The following is a 19,121-nucleotide window of genomic DNA, read 5'->3' on the forward strand; positions in this document are numbered from 1 at the left end:
GTGGGCATCCACAAGAGATAAGGAAGCTGTACCAGTCGTTACCCAAATAGTGAAGAATGTAACCATCCAAGGGGTGCAATCGTTTAATGCATTGCAACTGAAAGCTATTCCCACAACAGGACTAGCCCCCCCTAAATCGCACCGCAGTCTTGAGTCTGTTCTATACCATCGCTCCATTGCGAGTTATACTGTCAGAAGACATCAGATTGGTTGATCATAGCATAAATAATATTTCTAATATTCGGTTCTGGTCCGATTACCTGCTTGGCTATGTCATGTCGTACCAAGATGCAATATTTAAATTAGGATACCTGTGGTCTACTACACAGATCTCCAATACTAAGCGACGAAACAACGCTGGAACTCACGGACCGTTGAGCACAAATGTAAGATCTGTATCATCGGCTAAGATGCCAGGTGTGTGTGGGATACAAGCAAAGAGTATTCTGCCAACACAAATGCAGCATAAGTTGCCATTCAAAGACTAAATCAGATGCTACTGCGCATATAATTAAATCAATCCGGACAGATCACCTTGAGCCAAGTGTAATAATAAGTTTGCAGCCCCCTCCAAGCCAGATACTAACGACATAGATACGGGATACTGGCAATGGCTCCCTGCGATCTTTGAAACTCATTTTGTCTAGAAGTCACAATGACATTCGGATTGTCATGTCTTGGAACTCCTGTGGATTTGCACACATATTTAGTGATGGCGGATTGGTTGCCCATCTAACCAATTACTCAATTATTGCACCCCAGGAGACATGGTTCTGTGAATCAGTTGAATTGATGGTCGTGCAACTATCCACAAAGTGGCTTCTAAAGGTCCCAAAGGTCGTCCTAAAGGCGGTTTGATGATATCAGTGGCCTTCCCCTGGTCGCTACAGGAAATTCACTGTCCAGTCTCGACAGTGTTAGCTACTAACTTGTGCCTTTACTCAAGACACCCATGCTCAACAATGTGTATGACCTCCCCCAATAATCGAGCAACTATTGAAAATATAGCAGCATTTAAAACTATCCTGAACCAGAGACGTTTTTATGGAAGGGCAAAAGGGGCACTTGCCCAGGGCTCCCACCTTGGAGGGGGCCCCACAAAGCTGCCTGATCTAAAGAAGTAAGATTCCTTTGTCCACCAGACTTAAATAGCACACATCAGGATATTGTATTGCATGGTGCTCAGGTTATAAATCTATTGCCTGTATTTTAGGGAGAATTCTCCAGAATGGCTAATTTCCCTTACCTACTGAGTCCCTCAGCAGTTTTGCTGGATTTCTAGGATTTATTTTTTTCACCTAGTAAGAGTGTGAGCCTTTTTTCCCACTTTTACATGTGTTTTGCTGTGTGTTGTACATTTTGTGCTCATGGACTATGGAGTTTCACCTACTCCATAGGAATCATCTTTTTACTGTGTGTCACACAGCACCTTTAGTACAGTGACACATGGTTGTCTTTTTAGGCTTTCCACTTTAAACTCAATTTTCTGGGACTGACTCCTGTCTCCCAGAACATGTAAAGTTGCCATTGACTTTACTAGTCTTTTTAAACTTGCAGGCCCAGTACAAACTATCTTCCCATAGAGTACCGGAAGGGTTAATAGTTATCCCTTTTTGTCTGTTTCTCATGGAACCTTATTTTGTTCCCCTTTCTTTGAGATTTGGCTGGTGGCAGTGGTATCTACCATTTGTATTCTACCACGAGCTATCAAAATAGCCTCAGTACCATTAGAGGCTATGGTGGTAGCCTCAAACTCTCACCCGCTGGACCCCATTCAATTTTATTTGGTTCCGGTCAGGTTTATTTGCCATTTCTTTTTGTAAAGGTCTTTCTCGTGTATTACTCTGCGCGCCAAACCAGGTTTGGTTCCTTTGTTCGCCGTCCTTTGGCGGGCTTCTGCCCAGAAGCCCTTCTTAGGTGCCTGAGTGTCTGGGTGGACAGGATGTGAGGGAGGGGTTTGAGGCCCCCTTCACAGGGTCTCCTTAGAAACCAAAGTCGCACTCTCGTTTGATTGGCTAGGTGGCTGCCCTGCCAGGACAGGCACCCTGCTGTGTGATTGACAGCCAGACTGTGTGAATGGGGGAAAAAGCAGGTCTCTGGGACTTGGAAGGAAGAGTCACCACTGGAGCGAGAGAACCAACGAGGAACTGAAGGAAGACGACTACTGCAACTACTGGACATCCCTGTGAAGCCCTGCTGCAAGCCCGAATTACCAGAAACTCCGACGACAGAGAAAATCTGCAAGGAGTCTTCTCCCCTTGAGCCTGGTGGTACCAACCAGCTCACAAAGCCCCTGAACCTCCACTTCATCCTGGTCGAATTTGCTGTGCTACAGGAAACTGGATAGCCAGCGAGAGAGAGTCCATTTGTGCTTTTAAGGAGCGCACCTTTTATTCAATTATTTGCTCTGCTGCTGGCTCCTTCCCTGGACAGTGCAGGACCCTCCAGTCTTCCTCCTTCTTGTCACCACGAAGGTCGCTTCAGGAACCGTGAGCCTGCAGGAACTGCCATGAACAACCGCCGCAGCTACAGCATTCTTCTTCATTCAAGGTACTGTACAAAGTCGGTTGTTCGTTCCGTCCGACCGCGGTGAAAGTGTTTGAAATCTTTCGCCTCTCTGAAGGCTTGTCCTTCTCTTGTCCTTTGAATAACTTTTCTGCCAACCAACGTTGTTTTTGAACTCTTGGCAAAGACTTAACCGCAAACTGCTCTGAACTGTGTGATCCTCTGCAAAGACTCTGATCCATTAACATTGGCCCAAGCCTATTGATATGAATCCTAGTTGTAGTAAGCCTTTTCTAGATTGCACTGCCTATTACTTGTTTGTGCTGCTTGATTGTTGATAGCCTTGTCTTTTCCTCCCTTTAAATTGCTGGAGTGCCATTTTGCTCAGACTTCATTTTGAGCCTAACTTGTACAGAATTGATTGGAGGTCATTGTAGTGTATTAAGATTGTGATTTTCTGCTGCTTTATATTAGTGAACTGTTTTATAACTGATGGTGTAAATAAATGTATATTCCTTTACTCAGAAACCTTGAATCAGTGTTTGCTTGAACCATAGTAATTGTTGTCCTTTGTGTAACTTCTGATACTGCTCACTTTACTCTTGAGATAAGTCTGGCTGCTCAGCCATCACTACCACTTTACTGTGTAGTACAGGCTTTTACCAAAGGTGAATTTGTACTTACACTTGTAGTCTTAATTGTGGGTGGTGCTCCCAAAGGGTAGTGAATATGATTCTGCCTAACACTGTCTGTTTTGCCTAGTACATTCTGCCTCAATCAATTCATCATGTAATGCTTTCTGTTTTCACACTGGTATATATAGTTTGTGTGTTCCATGCCGCACAACTCCTGTAGCATTCTTTCCTTCCATTGGGAATTATGTTGATCATGTGCAATAACCAAATTTGAAATGCATATTGGTAAATTGAGTGCTACATGATTCAGAAGTTAGCTTAGTGTTTTAAACACTCATTGAAGAGATATGTATTCCTATGCAAGATTATAATAGCACATTCCTGTAAGGCTGGCTGAGCCTTTCCTATGATTGAAGCTTATAAACCTGCCTGCATATGTACTTGGTCTTGCAGCACAACAGGTGCTATTATCAGCAATGTACCTGCACCAGATAGAGGTTGTTATAAAAACGAACATGTCATCCTTATGGTGAAGGTCTAGAAATTGGTTTGTGCATATGGGGTGTTGTAAAACCTAGGCAATCACCTCCAACAAGGATATGATATGATATATATGATATGATATGATATGATATGATATGATATGATATGGCATTTATAACGCGCCTATACACAAGTGTTTCAAGGTGCGACGAGGCAGGGAGGGGAGACAAAAGGAAGACAGACAACGATCTTACTAGGCCAGGTGTCATTCAGATCGCGCAAGTGCATGGGAAGAGGAGAAGGGAAAGTGTGAGGGGCAAGGGAGAGGGGAATGTGCAGTACATGGGATAGTAGAATAATAAGATTAAATAAATAAAGGGCCAACTGGTGGCATGTGCAAGGGAAGTGCAGACAAAGTGCTGGGAGGGGGGCTGTAGGGATACAGAGACAGTCCCGCGGCGCAGGGGTTGCCAGGGAGGCAGTGCTGGGGGCAAGTGGCTGGGCCAGGGACCGAGATCAGTGAGAGTGGCCCAGTGCAGATTCAGTGCAGTTTCAATCAGGAAGTTAGCAGGGGAGAGGGGGAGAGAAAGCAGAAGCAAAGAGGAAGGAAGGAAGGAAGGAAGGAAGGAAGGAAGGAAGGAAGGAAGGAAGGAAGGAAGGAAGGAAGGAAGGAAGGAAGGAAGGAAGGAAGGAAGGAAGGAAGGAAGGAAGGAAGGAAGGAAGGAAGGAAGGAAGGAAGGAAGGAAGGAAGGAAGGAAGGAAGGAAGGAAGGAAGGAAGGAAGGAAGGAATCAGTATAAACTGTTAGCCCAAGAGATGAATAAGTATCTGAATTTGGAACCGATGCATTCATGCTTGTATCCTGGCTTTGCCAGCAGACAATACAGTGATCCTGGTCAATCATCTAATATCTCGTACAATAATGTTCTTTCTGCCTTCTGTGAGGTTTGCCTCCTCGCATGCTGATGGCATTGTTCAGCCCATTACTTGTTCTTTCTTCTTATGTAGGCCAATTTAGTGGAAGGGGTGGTAGACAGAAGGGAGTAGACCAGATTGTGAAGGCTTCGGGCAAGCATATTTTAAAGTCTGCTCGTTTGACACAAAAAGTCAAAGGTTTTTCTGCACGTTTATAAATGACAATTTCACAAGCTAGTGTTTTGGAAATATGTAAAGCTTTAAAATACAAAAGACCAACCCAAATTAAATCTGTTAAATCACACTGATTGGTATGCTGGTATTTATATATGTCTCTTGACGATGGAGAGAATGAAGGTAGAATCATTCTGTTTTAAACCCTTCTATAATGGTTACCAGTCATTTGGTCGAAAACCAAATGGTCGAATGACCATTTGATCGATGTAAAATGGTCGGAAAAAAAGGTTGAATTTTTTTTTATGGGGGGGTTCACCCCCCATACCCCCTTTTTCTTTATTAAAAAATATTTTTTAAGCAACCAAAACGAAAAAAATATATATAAATATATAAATAAATAAATTCAACCTTTTTTTCGACCATTTTGATTCGATCAAATGGTCATTCGTCCATTTATTTTCGACCAAATGACCGGACACCGTCTATAATACTTTGTTTAAAATTTCATGTTTGGTAATGTGATTGGTGTACTTTCCAAGTCAGTTTTATAAAATGAGATTATTTTAGTTCATGGTAAGAACTGGAAAAGAAAGTGTTCAAATGCAGAAATTGCAGATTCACCCCTTAACCAGTGTGTGTAAATACTGGCAATCTAATTTAATCTTGTATTGCCTAGCCTCTCAAAATTGCCAGTCCCTAAACGTTTCAAAATTGTCAGCCCTTTAGAGAGATTTCCTTCTCAGGTTATGATCTTCAAAACGGCCTCACTCATGGTTGCACAGGCTATTGTGTTGCTTCCACTACAATAGTGTGCACACCACAGGCACTTTATTCTTTTGATCTCTATGGCAACACTATTTGAAAACCATGTCCCACTTCTAATCTCAGTCTGTCTGGATACAGACACCTTCCTGGTAGCTTCTAATCTGCATCCACTATCCACGCTTTGGTAATTGTAGCTCTCTGCTTCCTTCCAATTGGTCTCCTCTATCCATGCTTGAGCATGTTTGTGTTCCGTGAGGCAGTAAATGTGAGTTCTCTGTCTACTCTGGGTTACATGTACCTTTTGCACATAGTCGTCTATTAACACTACAGGCTGCCTACCTTCCTGGATTCTACTGATAAAAAGTCTCCTGTATCTATGCTTATTTGAACTACTAACACCAACTAACACCAATCAACTTAAAATCCCTAAATGCACCCTAACTCAGACCTCCAAATGTGCTTTTAATATGGCAGCCCCCAGGGCCTGGAATGCCATCCCTCCTGACATTAGAGCACCTAGCTCTACAGCTCTTTTCAAGAAAAAACGTAAGACCTTGTTATTTCAATAGTTTTTCTGATTTCTTCCAATACTTGATGGCTCCGCTCTCTATACCTTTTCACATTGTTTGTTTGTTGGTTGCGCACTTAAGTCTCCGGGTACCCAGGTGCACGTTACAAAGTAAAGAACAGAAATAACCTCTTCATAGTCTGCTATTGTTGGCCTTCAAATGATACTTGTTTATCGTTCTGGTTAGAGCAAGAAAGAAGGGGGTGAGGGGACTTAAAGGGAGTAAACCTCCTTATTTTTAATGCTGTGAGGCAGCATATCAACCTATGGGTTGTGATTGCGGCAGGTGAGGGCGGCGCAGATATTCTTGATCACTTAATTCCTTTGGTTTTGTGGAGGGGGGCCCCAAAGATGTCCATGCCCAGGGCCCCAAAGGTTCTTAAAATGGCCCTGTCCTGAACACCTTTCATTTACTACTTCCAATCATACTAGTAGGTGATTTTAATGCCTAAATCGACATAACTAGTTTATCACACTCTAAGGACTACTCTTCGAAGCCATGCACACCTCAAAGTGCAGCCAGCCGCCTTGGGAAAAAATGGGTGTCACTATTAGACGAGTATGGCATGACGCGCCTGAACGGGTATTATCCAGGTGACGGGCCCATGGCCTTTACTCGTGTAATCGGTAAACCAGCTTCCACCTTGGACTACATGTTTGTAAATGCACTGGGTTTGCCTCTGGTAAAAGACATGGCAATAATTCCACGTGCCGAAAGGGACCACTTTCCCTTATATCTTTTGCTGACACCATTTGTCAGCTGTAACCTGCGAAACACAAAAGCCATAAATGGGGACATTGCCATTAATCTGCAGGGCAATAGAATCCGATGAAACGAAGCTACGTTTCACATAGGCTGCTTCCCTCTTTCATAGGTTGCTATGACTCAGTGACGAGCGAACAATCTGAGGTCATAGTCCCTGCTTTTGTCAAGATGGTTCTTCAAATAAAAGAATCTAAAATAGAACATCGTACATATAAAAGCATTGTTGAAAGAACCAATAAAAAACAGACAAACGGACGATCTATGACCCAGTAATGGCAACAGCGAAATGCCAGCTAAGAAAAACTATAAGCAACGTATTATTTTACCACATTAGGCCGTTATTACCTACCCGAGTAAGTTACCATATCAGAATCGCTAAACAGCGTTATTGTAAATGGCTAAGTGAATATCGCAATACTTGCAAACTGGAAAAATGGAAACAGATTGCTCAATTAGCGCTATGTTGTAATGTATCTTGGTAGCTGAGGTGATGACATCACTGTTCATGGAATGTGGTGAGGTCAGTGTGAGTGGAGTGTTGGTGTGTTGTTGTCTGAAGGGGATTCTATGTTAGGCAGTTGGAAGTATGCTGACTTGGAAAGGACATGCCAATGTTTGTTCCTGGCATTGAACTTCAATAAATCTACTTAATAACTTACCTGCTGGTCCGGGTGTTCATCAGCTTCTAGTTATTACACTGGTGACGAGGATGGGATGCTGTTGAGGAGGGGACAGTCTGAAGCCAGGAAACATTGCCCTCCAGTGATTTCATGTCCAGTGCCAAGCTTCAGCAGGTTGATGGCCGGAGTTGTTTTGATCTGGACTGTGCAGGTTCTTCAGCAGGCCGGGTGGTGCTGAGTAAAGGAGCCTGTCCGGCACACAAATCGGTGTGCAGTTCCTGGGGGTGTGTACCAGCCTAAGCGTACCTGAGTCCTGTTACTTTGTTGTGGAGTCACCAATGGCACAAGTGTCGGTGTGCGGGGCTCCAAGGAGTACCTTCCATGCGGCAGCTGTTGGTCCCAGCACGTCAGGTGCCGTTGTTCCTAGCTCCGATTGAGGTTCGGGGTTGGCTTGTGGCTGGAGGAGGAGCGCCCAGGGAGGAGGTGGCTCTTGGCGTGTGAGCCGTGTTGGTAATGGTGTTTCTTCTGGACCGGCTTTGGAGCGCCGCGATTAGGATGTGTGATTGCCCCTGCAAGTTTGACTGGAGGCCGGGTGGTCCAGCTAGTGGGCAGAGGACGGTCTGCATCCATGGGGGCTCCGGGGAGCAGCTGGAGGTGCCCGGGTCCACGGGTGTTGACCTCGCACTCTCAGGTGTGGCGGGCCCCCGATTGTTTCACTCAGTGGAGGGGTGCTGGACTTGCAAACAGTGCGGCGCCTGGGGGAGTTATGATGACGTCAGGTGCCATCGGGAAGTATTCCAGTGTGGACGTCTGGAACGTGTTCTGCTGGAGAGGCTGAAACGCGGATATGTTCTTGGAGGAGGGGCCAAACGTGTAATGGTGATCATGTTGCCCTCGTTCGAGCGTGCGTTCCAGCGTGTGCAGCTGGAATGCAAGGAAGGGTTTATCCATTGCGGTGCTCTCGGCGTTCACGACGCAGGACATGTGCTGAAGTTTTGTGTCCATGTGAAGGAAAGCAGCCTCGGACAATCGCCTGTTAACCTTGAGCGGTGCTGTGTGAGGGCGAAGGCCAGGCGAACTGGTAATATGCGCACGGACATCTGTTGTGGTGGATTGACATGGGAGCACCCCGAGTGGAAGGGTGTGTCATGGATTCTCCGGTCTTGTGCGGTGTTGTCGAGACCCTGGATGTGTAGGGGTCCAAGTAGTTCTGCTCTAAGGGAAAAGGAAGACGTTGGGCGTCTTCTGGATTATCAGTGAGCCATTATTTGTGTGAATTGAGGCCAGTGTGTGTGGATTGTGTTTTTATGTGATGGCCTCAACCGTATGTGATTGCCTCAATTGTTGGTGTGGTTGACAGTGTGTCATGGGCCTGTGTGAGTGAAGGGGATGCGCGCGCTGAATGTTGTGTATGAATGTGTTGGATGTGAGGTTTGTGTTGGGTTTTTATGTGGAATTGATGTGCTATGGACATGTCTAATGTGCCCAAAATGTGCCCAAAATTGCATTTCTTTCAGGCGGGACTGAACTTTTGGGGACTCTGGACTTGGGGGTTCGGGTATACATCGAACTCTACTTAGCACTACTTATTAGTTCAAAGGAAGTGTTATAATGTTTAACCATCTTTCTTGCAGGTCTGGTTTCCAGTATTGGGTTTGGACAGACTCATGGGTGGGAACTTTAGGGTTGGTAATATGTGACTGAGTACAGTGTTTGCATTTTTGTTTTTGTGCAGAAGAAAAGATCTCCATGTTTTGAATCTGCTTTTTCAGTAATTACAATTGAATATTTAGCAATGTTGTGAATGTATGCTCGCCAGTGTGGGTTTGCGGGTGTGCACACGGTGTGTGAGGTACAGGGCGTTGTCTAGGTCCTGGGGTCCATCATGCAAGTGGTTTTGCTCCGGTGGTGCAGCAGGTTGGACCTGTGGTCCAAGGTATGTAGTAGGTGTGCTGCGTTGTGCAGTAGGCTGGACCTGGGGTCCGAGGTAAGTGGTAGGTGCTCTGAGGTAAGTGGTAGGTGCTATGCGGTTGTGCAGTAGGCTGGACCTGGGGTCCAAGGTAGTGGTAGTGGTAGGTGTGCTGTGTGGTGCAGTAGGCTGGACCAGGGGTCCGTGGTGGTTGGTGTGTGTCGGGTTGGGGTCGTTGTGTTTCCGCAATCCTTGCGGGTTGTGTTCTCGGTTGTTCTTGGTTCTTGTGGTGTTGTGGTACCCTTTTGGGGTGCTGTGGTGAACTGTCTATGTTGTTGTGCTTGTTGTTGCTCTGTTGAGCTGTGTGGTTCGTGCCCGGGGGTGGCAGCCCTGGTGTCCTAGGGGGCAGACTAGGACGGAAGGATGTTTGTGCACTGAGGGTGTAGGAGTGTTAGGTAGTTTATCCGTGTGGGCGCAGGGTCGTGGCAGGACCTAGGTTCCAAGGGGCAGCTTGGAATAGGTGGAGGTGCTTAGTTTTTTATTTTTGTTTCTCGAAGGTTGTCCAGTTCTGTTCATGGGAGGAGTTAGCCCTTAGTAGATTGCGTTGGGTTCCTCAGGGTTTTGTGTATAGAGGGAGGAGTGGAATTGGTGTTGTAGTTGGGTGTTGGGTGTGATTGACACTCTAGTTGGGTGTTGGGTGATTGATACGGGGTGTCATGTTGCCCAATGTGTTTTGGCACAGTTGTTAGTATTCTGGGGTGCCATGTAGGTATTATTGGGTTCCTATTCTTTATTGTGGTGCACCTTCCTGTTTCCTAGATCTTCCTTGGAGTGTCCGGGGTTATAGTGTTCGTTGGAGGCAGTTTCTTGTCGCCAGTGTAGTTACTAGTTGATGCATTACGTGCTGGCCAAACGTATATGTAGGGGTTTGGTCTGATGGTGGTTTTGGTGTGGAATTTCTCTGTTTTCAACAAAGGAAAGGAGGGAGAAGTGTTGTAATGTATCTTGGTAGCTGAGATGATGACATCACTGTTCATGGAATGTGGCAGTGGCGGCTGCTTCTATTGGGCGGGGGGGCGCCGCCCCCCACAGAGAGAAGAAGAGAGAAGAAGAGACAAGAAGAGAAAATAAGAGAAGAGACATAGTCTCTCTCTTTCTCTTTGCTCTTTCTCTAAAGAGTTTGAGTAGTTATTTAAATTAATTAGATCTGTGCAGAGCGGCAGATTAATTATTTATTTATTAATCTGCCGCTCTGCAGCCTGGGCTGCTGGCCTGGCCCAGGCCTGCTGCTGCGGCGGGGCGCATCCGGATTTAGTCAGTTTTCGGCAATGTAGAGTGCGTGGAGCTCGTAGCTCCACGCACTCTACGTAACCATTTGCCCATTAAAGAGGCTGGTGGGGCGCTGGAGGGGTGGCCCTGCACTCTTGGTATTCGGCGTAAACAGCGTACCAGTGTACTCCTCCTAAGCAGTATATGGGCCATGAGCATAGGAACAGAATTGTCATTGGCTGTTTGCCAGCCAATGACAATCCGTGTCTGGTGTGTGGGTGGAGTCGGGTCATGGGCACACCGTGCCTCGCCTTCTTGTTCTTTCTTTCCGGGCCCGTGGTGTGTGGTCGACTCGTGGACACTTCTCGCGACCAGCTCCTGCCTGCAAGTGTCAACCCAAGTTACCAGGCTGAGGCCCATCCACAGACCGGAGGATGTGCTGCCTCAGCTCGGCTGGCTGCTGCCTGCCATCCTGCTCCTTGAGCTCCCCAGCAGCCCAGTGATTAACATATAGGTAAGTATTTGCAAAGTAATTTAAATTAATGTATTTGTGTTCGTAATAATCGCTGCTTCAATCCTGCTGCAGCCCGCACAATGGGGTCGTGTGGTCCGACTTGCCTGTGGGCCACAGCATGTGTCGTCATGATCATAGACTTGTGTTCAGGCGGCGGCCTACTACGGCCCGCCGGTCGGCCTTCACTAGGATTCCAAATCCTGGTGAAGGCGAGCGGCAGGCAACGGTTACGGATGAAATGATACGGATAATTCCTGCCTGCCAATACACGCTGCGGCCCACACAATGGTCGCAGACTTGCCGGCGGGCCGCAGCGCGTGTTCATGCTGCGGCCTGTGGCACGTGACATCACGTGTTCAGGCCTACTACGGCCTGCCGCTCAGCCTTCACTAGGATTCCAATCCTGGTGAATGCCGAGTGGCATGCAACGGTTACGGATGAAATGAATACTGATTCAATTATTCCTGTCTGCTAACACGCTGAAGAGCATGAAAGCAGGAGGCAGACGCGGGCTGCTGATTTTGGGGCAGTGCTTCTGTTGAAGTATACGGGGTTGCGTCTGTTGATTTCTGGATGCTGGTGTCATTGTATTGCACTCTGACTTTGTACATTGTGCTGAGTGTCCTTTAATGCAGGGATGTAGAGCCAGTGTGCGCACTCCAGATTCTGGGCCGCGTGGCCATTGTGTTGCGTGCATGATGTTGCGCTGCTGTCAGGTGTCCAGTTGTTAGTGGCTTGCGTGTTTGTTTTGGTCAGGACTGCCGGAAGGTAATTGTTGCAGCGAATCTTGGACAGAACCGTGGGTCTATGCACCTGGGCTACGTATTCACTGGCGCGTTTGGAATTGCTAATAAGCCCAGCTGCATCAATGAGCGCATCGCACCTGCATTGCTTAGAGGAGAATCTGCGCGCATGAAGCAATCCTTGGCAGTTCTATTCTCTCAAGAAGCACATTAATGTAGATCACCTGATTAAAATGTGCTCGACTCTGGATAGCTCGCAGAGAGAAGCTTTGGGTCAAAAGACAGAAGTCGGAGGTGCTGTTGTGAATGGTGTATGTTTTGAACCCATGAGCCCTTGCCATAAGGAGCCTCAGAGCATTGTCGGAGCGTTCTTTTGAAATCGTTCTTTTACATTTTTATTTAAATCCCACCTTAGTAAGAGGATGAAGACATATGAATGCCAGTAACAGCATGACAAACATGTTTCCATTATTACTGACGATATAATGAATTTCATTATGCATACACCATAATACCAGCTATTCTCAATACATGCTACTGTAAAATACACCATCACACTTGCACACTTAAGAATAATGTACCACCATTAGTATGTAAAACCTAATGCTTTTTGTCATATTTCGGTGGGTTTTTAGGACAGTAAATTGCACATTTTGGAGGCCATTTTTCAAAAGGTTTAGTGGGGAGAATCCCCCAGCACCCTCCTTGGGTGGTGTAGGCTCGCGCGCTGCGCATGCTCGCTCAAAAAATTGCCCTGGGGAAATATACGCCCCACCAGGTTTGAAACTCACCAGCCGCCACTGGAATGTGGTGAGGTCAGTGTGAGTGGAGTGTTGGTGTGTTGTTGTCTGAAGGGGATTCTATACTAGGCAGTTGGAAGTATGCTGACTTGGAAAGGACATGCCAATGTTTGTTCCTGGCATTGAACTTCAATAAATCTACTTAATAACTTACCTGCTGGTCCGGGTGTTCATCAGCTTCTAGTTATTACACGCTACAAAATACCATATATAGAAACCACTTTAAAGGCTATACATAAATGTAAGTGATCATAAAATATCCATAATCTGCCGGGTCTAACAACATATAAAACATCCCACAAAAAGTGCATGGTATCAGTAGTCCCCTGATATCTGGAGAACTTCCCAGCCATCCGAGGTATCAGGGACCCCCCCTATAAAAATGGTTCATCCTCACTTCCCACAAGGAATCATTGTAGGCTCTGCCCACTCCCACATTAATTGATTACGCTCACTTGCAAGCACACAGGGCAACTTCCATGGCGATAAACAGAAGGAGGAAACTACTTTTCACCTTAGGACCCCTTATTCCAGCACACAAGGAAAACCTAAATACAAATGTTAAGTGCAAAATGTTAATGAAAAGTGCAAGTAAATGCATGAAGTGGAAAAGTACAAAAATGCAGCTGTGCATTTATTTCTATTGATCCCCTTAAAGTTTGATCCTTAAGCGATTGGCAGCAGCTCAAATCAAAAGGGCAAAAAACATTTGGGAGCGACAGACACATCGTTAACCAAACAAAACTATCCTTAGCAGTCTGGAGCGTTTGTGGCTTTACAAACGTAGCCAGGGGACTACAAAAACCTGAGCCATTATAAAACAATCATGTTCTTATGTTTCAAGATGTTATGCCTACTCACCACTTCGAGCTGGATGGATACAAGACCTTTACAAAAACAGCGACAAAGGGCCATCTTGGGCGTCCCATTAGAGGACTAGCCATCGCTATAGACTTGAACATCAAAGCCTCTTTAACTGAAATACCTACTCTTGACAATGGCTGATTGTCCATAAGCCTTTGCACTGAATAATCAACTATGGATATTCTTGTTATCTACTTATACTGGAACCCCAGGAAGTATTTCTATTCTACCGTTCAAATGTCACTAGATGTCATGATCAAAGACTGGCTAGACCTAGGCCACCCCCCATCGAATCATGATAGGGAGATATTTCAACTCAGACTGCGCAGTCGGACACACATTGAACGAAGATCAAATCACCCTGACACGCGGCTCTTCCTGCAGTGTGATCACTGCAATGCACTGGGACTCTTATATGCATAACTGGGGGTTGCAACTATGCCGACCTGAGGGAGCACTTCAGGGTAAGCAAATATATACTTGGAATCAAGGAGCATTTTCATTGTGGAGTCACCTCGTATATGTGTCTCACAGTTTAGAACCAGCATGCAATCCTATAATTGTGACCACACAACTTTAATTGACCACTCAATACTGGCACTTGAAACAACTATGACAATTGAGACACTTACCTGCAATCCCAACGTGGTCATTATTACAACCGCCAGGGGCTGTCTCCCAGTCAAATGGAACACTACCGCTTGTCAGTGTTTCATGAAGACACTCAGGGAAATTACTGGCCTAAGCAGCATGTTGAGTATTAAAACATTGCACCTTTTCACTGTCGCTAATTGTTATCATAAAATACGACAATGTTTAAAGACCTTTGTGCACAGGGGGAAACCAATAGGTTTTAGCACCAATCGGCACATTTACCACGGAACTATCGCCAAAGCAAAAAGGGACAAGAGGAAAAGGCTAAGAGACCTGAGCAACATACAACGTGCGCGTGACATCCATGAGCAGCACACAGAGTACATACTACAGAGCCATGAAAACGTTATCACGTCATTAAAGGAGAGACAGAGACAGTCAAACAATGTTGAAAAAACTGCCTCTTAACAACACTGCTGCCTTCTCGACTCTCACCAACAAGAAAGTGGCTGGACCAGTTGTGGCTATGACGTGTCCTATCTTAAAGCAAACTTGGAGGGACCATTACACAACTAAGTATCACCAAACACTCGAAGGTTATCCAGGCAAACTCAAGATGAACTGGGCCTGTAGAAGTTGCAGATTATACTTGGGAAAACGAAGATGTTCTTTGGCCATTGCAAAGTCTAAGGCATCTAGACCCCCGGGCCCTGATGGGCTTGCTCCTGCGGTTATCAAGAGCGATCCTGAGGCATGGCTAGGCTCATTGAGGACACTATTTAAATCAATCTTTGCAACATACAAATTTACATCGACATGGCTCGAAATCCATCATAGTCCCAATTTGCAAAAATGGTGATTCAAACAAACTATAGGCCCATAGCACTTCTAGATGGATCCAGCAACATGTTTGCAGCTGGCTACCCCATTCCGATATAATTTCCCACTTCCAAGTTGGATTCAGATCCTGCATGGGTACAGCTCTGAAAGCAACTATCATATCTCACCTGTTTGTAGCCGTGCAGAGAGACACACAGGCACTATTTACATGACATTAATAGACATGAGTCTATGCATGTTCGACATAATCTGCAGGGAACTGCTCTGCAAAAAAAGGCTGAATTGGGAAGCACCTTTAAAGCTAGTACAGTTGCTAGCAGCTCTTCACACCGAGAACACGCATAAAGTAAGACTGACTAAAGAGGGCACAGCGTTCAGACCAATTTGGACCTTTGTAGGTCTTAAACAAGATTGTGTATTGGCCCCTGCCCTCTTTAATGTCTACATATCTGACCTAGACAAACTCTGGTCTCTTAAATCTCCTATCCAGTTAAACTAAGCCATTTAAGACTCAATTGGCTGGTTTTTGCCTGTGATATTATATTTTTTGACCAAACTCCATTGGGGCTACAGTGGAAGTTGGAGCAATTCTTCGAATATACCATCCACAACAACCTCATGATGAACGGAGAGAAATCCCAAACTATCATTTTTACTACCAAAAGAAAACCCAAAACAATGTACTGAAGGGTGGGCGATTGTAGACTAGAAAGGGTATCCTCCATTAGATACCTGGGCTACACTTTGACGAATTGCAGCTCTAAAACCAAATGGAGGACTACCCTCAGAGAGAAATTGCGTCCTATAATCAAACAACTGAAAGACTCCACAGCCAACTATGCAAGGATTCACTGCTTCCATTAATACAATTTTACTTGACTAAAGTGGAACCTTTCCTATTTTATGGCTTAGACATTACACAGTTTAATCTGGACCAGTATCTAGACATTATTCAAGGCCTCATATGGAAGGGGCCTTTTGGGCTGTCAAATTCAATTCCCAATTCGATTGTTTGAGACGAGCGCAGGCTGATCTCCCTCCAATCTAGAGTATCATGGAGACAGCTATCTAGCTACTAAAAAACACTTAACGTCCCTCCAAATTTTTTGTACATTGACTTGAGTAAGATCATCGAGTGCAATTCACTACATCACTTGCCACCTTCTGTCTCTCATTCAATCATCGGAAAAGGGACTGATCAACAACCCAGGAGAGACTAAACACAAACTATTTAACATGGACTGGGTAGAGATCGCCGAAAGCCTCAGTACTTATAAAACATATAGGGAATACACAACATTTGTTAGGAGAAGAGACAGATTTCCACAATATATTCATCTGTTCCCCGTGCAATAAACTTTGCACTCTCTATATCCGCTTTCGCCCATATAAATTGCCAACTCTTGAACGATTGAACAGTCGTCTAGTAGATGTTGGTCAAACTTTACACTGCAGACTCTGTAAACAAGAGACGGTTCGAGAATCTCTAAAACATCTATTTCTGAACTTCCCTTCCGTTATTAAATCCAGAACTCTCAACTTTAAAAAATACTGTATGTGGGGGCCTTTCCTGCTCAGTTGAACTATTTTGGGGCCGCTTAATGTGGGGTGATAATGTATCTCTGAATTTGGCTTTGTGCAGATTTCTTGCTGAAGTAGTAGGCTTACTGACAGGTAATTGCAACTGATGTAACTAAGCATGGCATCACGTCTTTATTTATAGTTTTCTGCAGACTGGTATTGACCATATCTGTTGATTTTGTGAAAGGTTTATATTTCAAAACCATATAACAATAAAATAAAATATATAAAGTACATAAACTACAAAGCCCTGGACCTCGCTTGCTCATTTCTCAGTTCTCACTCACCTTAGCCATGCACCTTCCCCAATCGGATCCTTCATAACAAATCTAAACCTTCTTCTTTAGTCTGCTCAAAATGGTCAGAGTTGCCTTTTCTAATCTTCAAGCAACGTGTTGTAGAAACCTCTTTGTTCGCATGCCATTAAGGATAGACCACTTTTTTATCTGATCCACTTGTGTCATCTTTTGAAGTTCTGCTGGTTCCGCAATATGTACTTTGTCATTATTGACTAGATGGGACTCCTGGCGACTATGCTAGATACGCACAAAAGATCCGTACAGCTCTACACGGTTTCTCAACAAATCACATCTCCTGATCCATTTAGGTAAGGAGGCTGAAAACAATCAGGAGAAAGCACAATACATCAACACTACTCATGAATGGCTGGATCTCAGCATGTTCTATTGGAATGGCTGAAGAATGGAAACAGTTTTATTGGGTGAAGGTGTCATTATTGGCCTACACTTCCATTGTTCCACAACTTTGGAACACCCTCCAATAACAACACCTCCTGCTAGGACTTGGGCATAAACTTAGACACAAAGGTATCCTTCTCTCCACTGATCGATGCAGATCGGTTCAGATCCTCCCCATACTGGAGCTCCAACACAAAGTGCAAATAGTTAGAGCTCAGCACCAACACCCTACATGCAGGTCTACCAAAGTATTGCTGCATCGAATCAGCTTTAATTATTATAAATCCATGCAGCACGCATGGTCTTAGGCCTTACATGACAATATTACCTTGAACCTGGTCTGAAGTCGCTCCCTTCTTTCATAATCGAAGAATGTGTTTAATGCTGAGCATCACTCAGATAGGCCTTTGGAAATGTTGGGAAAGAACCAGGGTCCTCCCAAACCCCCAAGCGCTTTAGAGTTAGGCAAGACCTCTTTTAGCCGCTATGATGGGCTATGGAGGGGGGAGGAGTGGCACTGGGAATGCTCTCTCATGCAAATATAATCACATACACAGACATAGGCAGGCACTGAAAAAGGTAGTTATTGTTTAAATATAAGGCACAATTAACTATTAGCTGGATAGATTTGTAATGTCAGATCTTAGGCATTGTAAAATCTAAAGTGCTATAGAGGATTCGAGCTCCTTCCCAGAAGGAATGTGGCCTGTGGGATTATAAAACTGGACCACAGGGAGTGTGTGGTGTTCATCGCTATGGCCAAGCACTGGCAGCACACAAACTGACTCACCAGCTGTCTACTGTCTGTCAAGGATCCATGCAGGCTAAAAATGGGATCTACATGTTCTGTGTGAAAAAATGCAGAATGGGACTGATTATAACAATAAGGTGTGAATGAGACTACAGGGCCCATATAACGTTAGTAGGAGGAGTGAAATATGGACAGAATGAATGAAAATTATTTATAAAATTGTTTTGTTTTTCTCTTGGGCTAGGCCTCGAAGTTTGTAAAAGTCTGCAGAGTTGCAGGGTGTTTTTGAATGAGCTAGCAAAATGTAGAACATCATGATCTGAGAAAACCGCTGACAATGAAGAAAAGAAGGCTTTGGAGCATCCCTAGTATGGAAGAAGGACGGATTGGGATGAAGCCATGGTCTATATCCAGTGACGCCACTATAGCAAGCCAGGCCTATATAAACTCCTGCCTGGCACCACTTTGTCAGGAAGAAACTGAAGAGGGACAGGAGAAGACCATTCAGGCAGCAGAGTCCTTTGCTACCATCCTCATTTTTGTAAGAATAAACTTGTTATGCTTACAAGATCAGCTCTTTGCCTTCTTTCCCTAGAGGGGTGTATTTATTCTGGTGTGAGCGTAATTAGGAACACCCTTACATAAATCAGACCCCAAATCATTTTCTAAGCGAATAAATCAGTATATTTCTTCAAGACACTTGCAATCTCCCGCTGAAGATAGGCTGCGCAAAGTCCAAATCTCAAAGTATGAGGCCACAAGCTGCATTTCAGAAAGGTCTTAAAATCCAGACTGTTGCAACAAATCTTTCACCAGTAACTAGGAAACCTTTATTCCTCTCCTCTGATGAAAGAACTGCCATCGCCAATTGTCATAAACTTTGTTAAACTATAACCTTAAGACATTGTTGAGTTGTGGAAAATCCTTTCACGCAACAAGTCTAGCCTGGACCCAGGTGCAAGCAACGTATATGTGTTGCTGCTCCCAAACCGCTGACATCGACAAAACCTCTCTCACCACACCTCTCAACTAGTCATTTCATTTGTGTCAGATAAAAGCACAAGGGAGTGGTTGGACTTCAAGTCTTCAAACATAGAGAAGGGTCTGAATGGGTACTAGCAAGGG

Source organism: Ambystoma mexicanum, chromosome 6p (assembly GCF_040938575.1).
Source record: "Ambystoma mexicanum isolate Mex_15411 chromosome 6p, UKY_AmexF1_1, whole genome shotgun sequence".
NCBI classification, from domain to species: Eukaryota; Metazoa; Chordata; class Amphibia; order Caudata; family Ambystomatidae; genus Ambystoma; species Ambystoma mexicanum.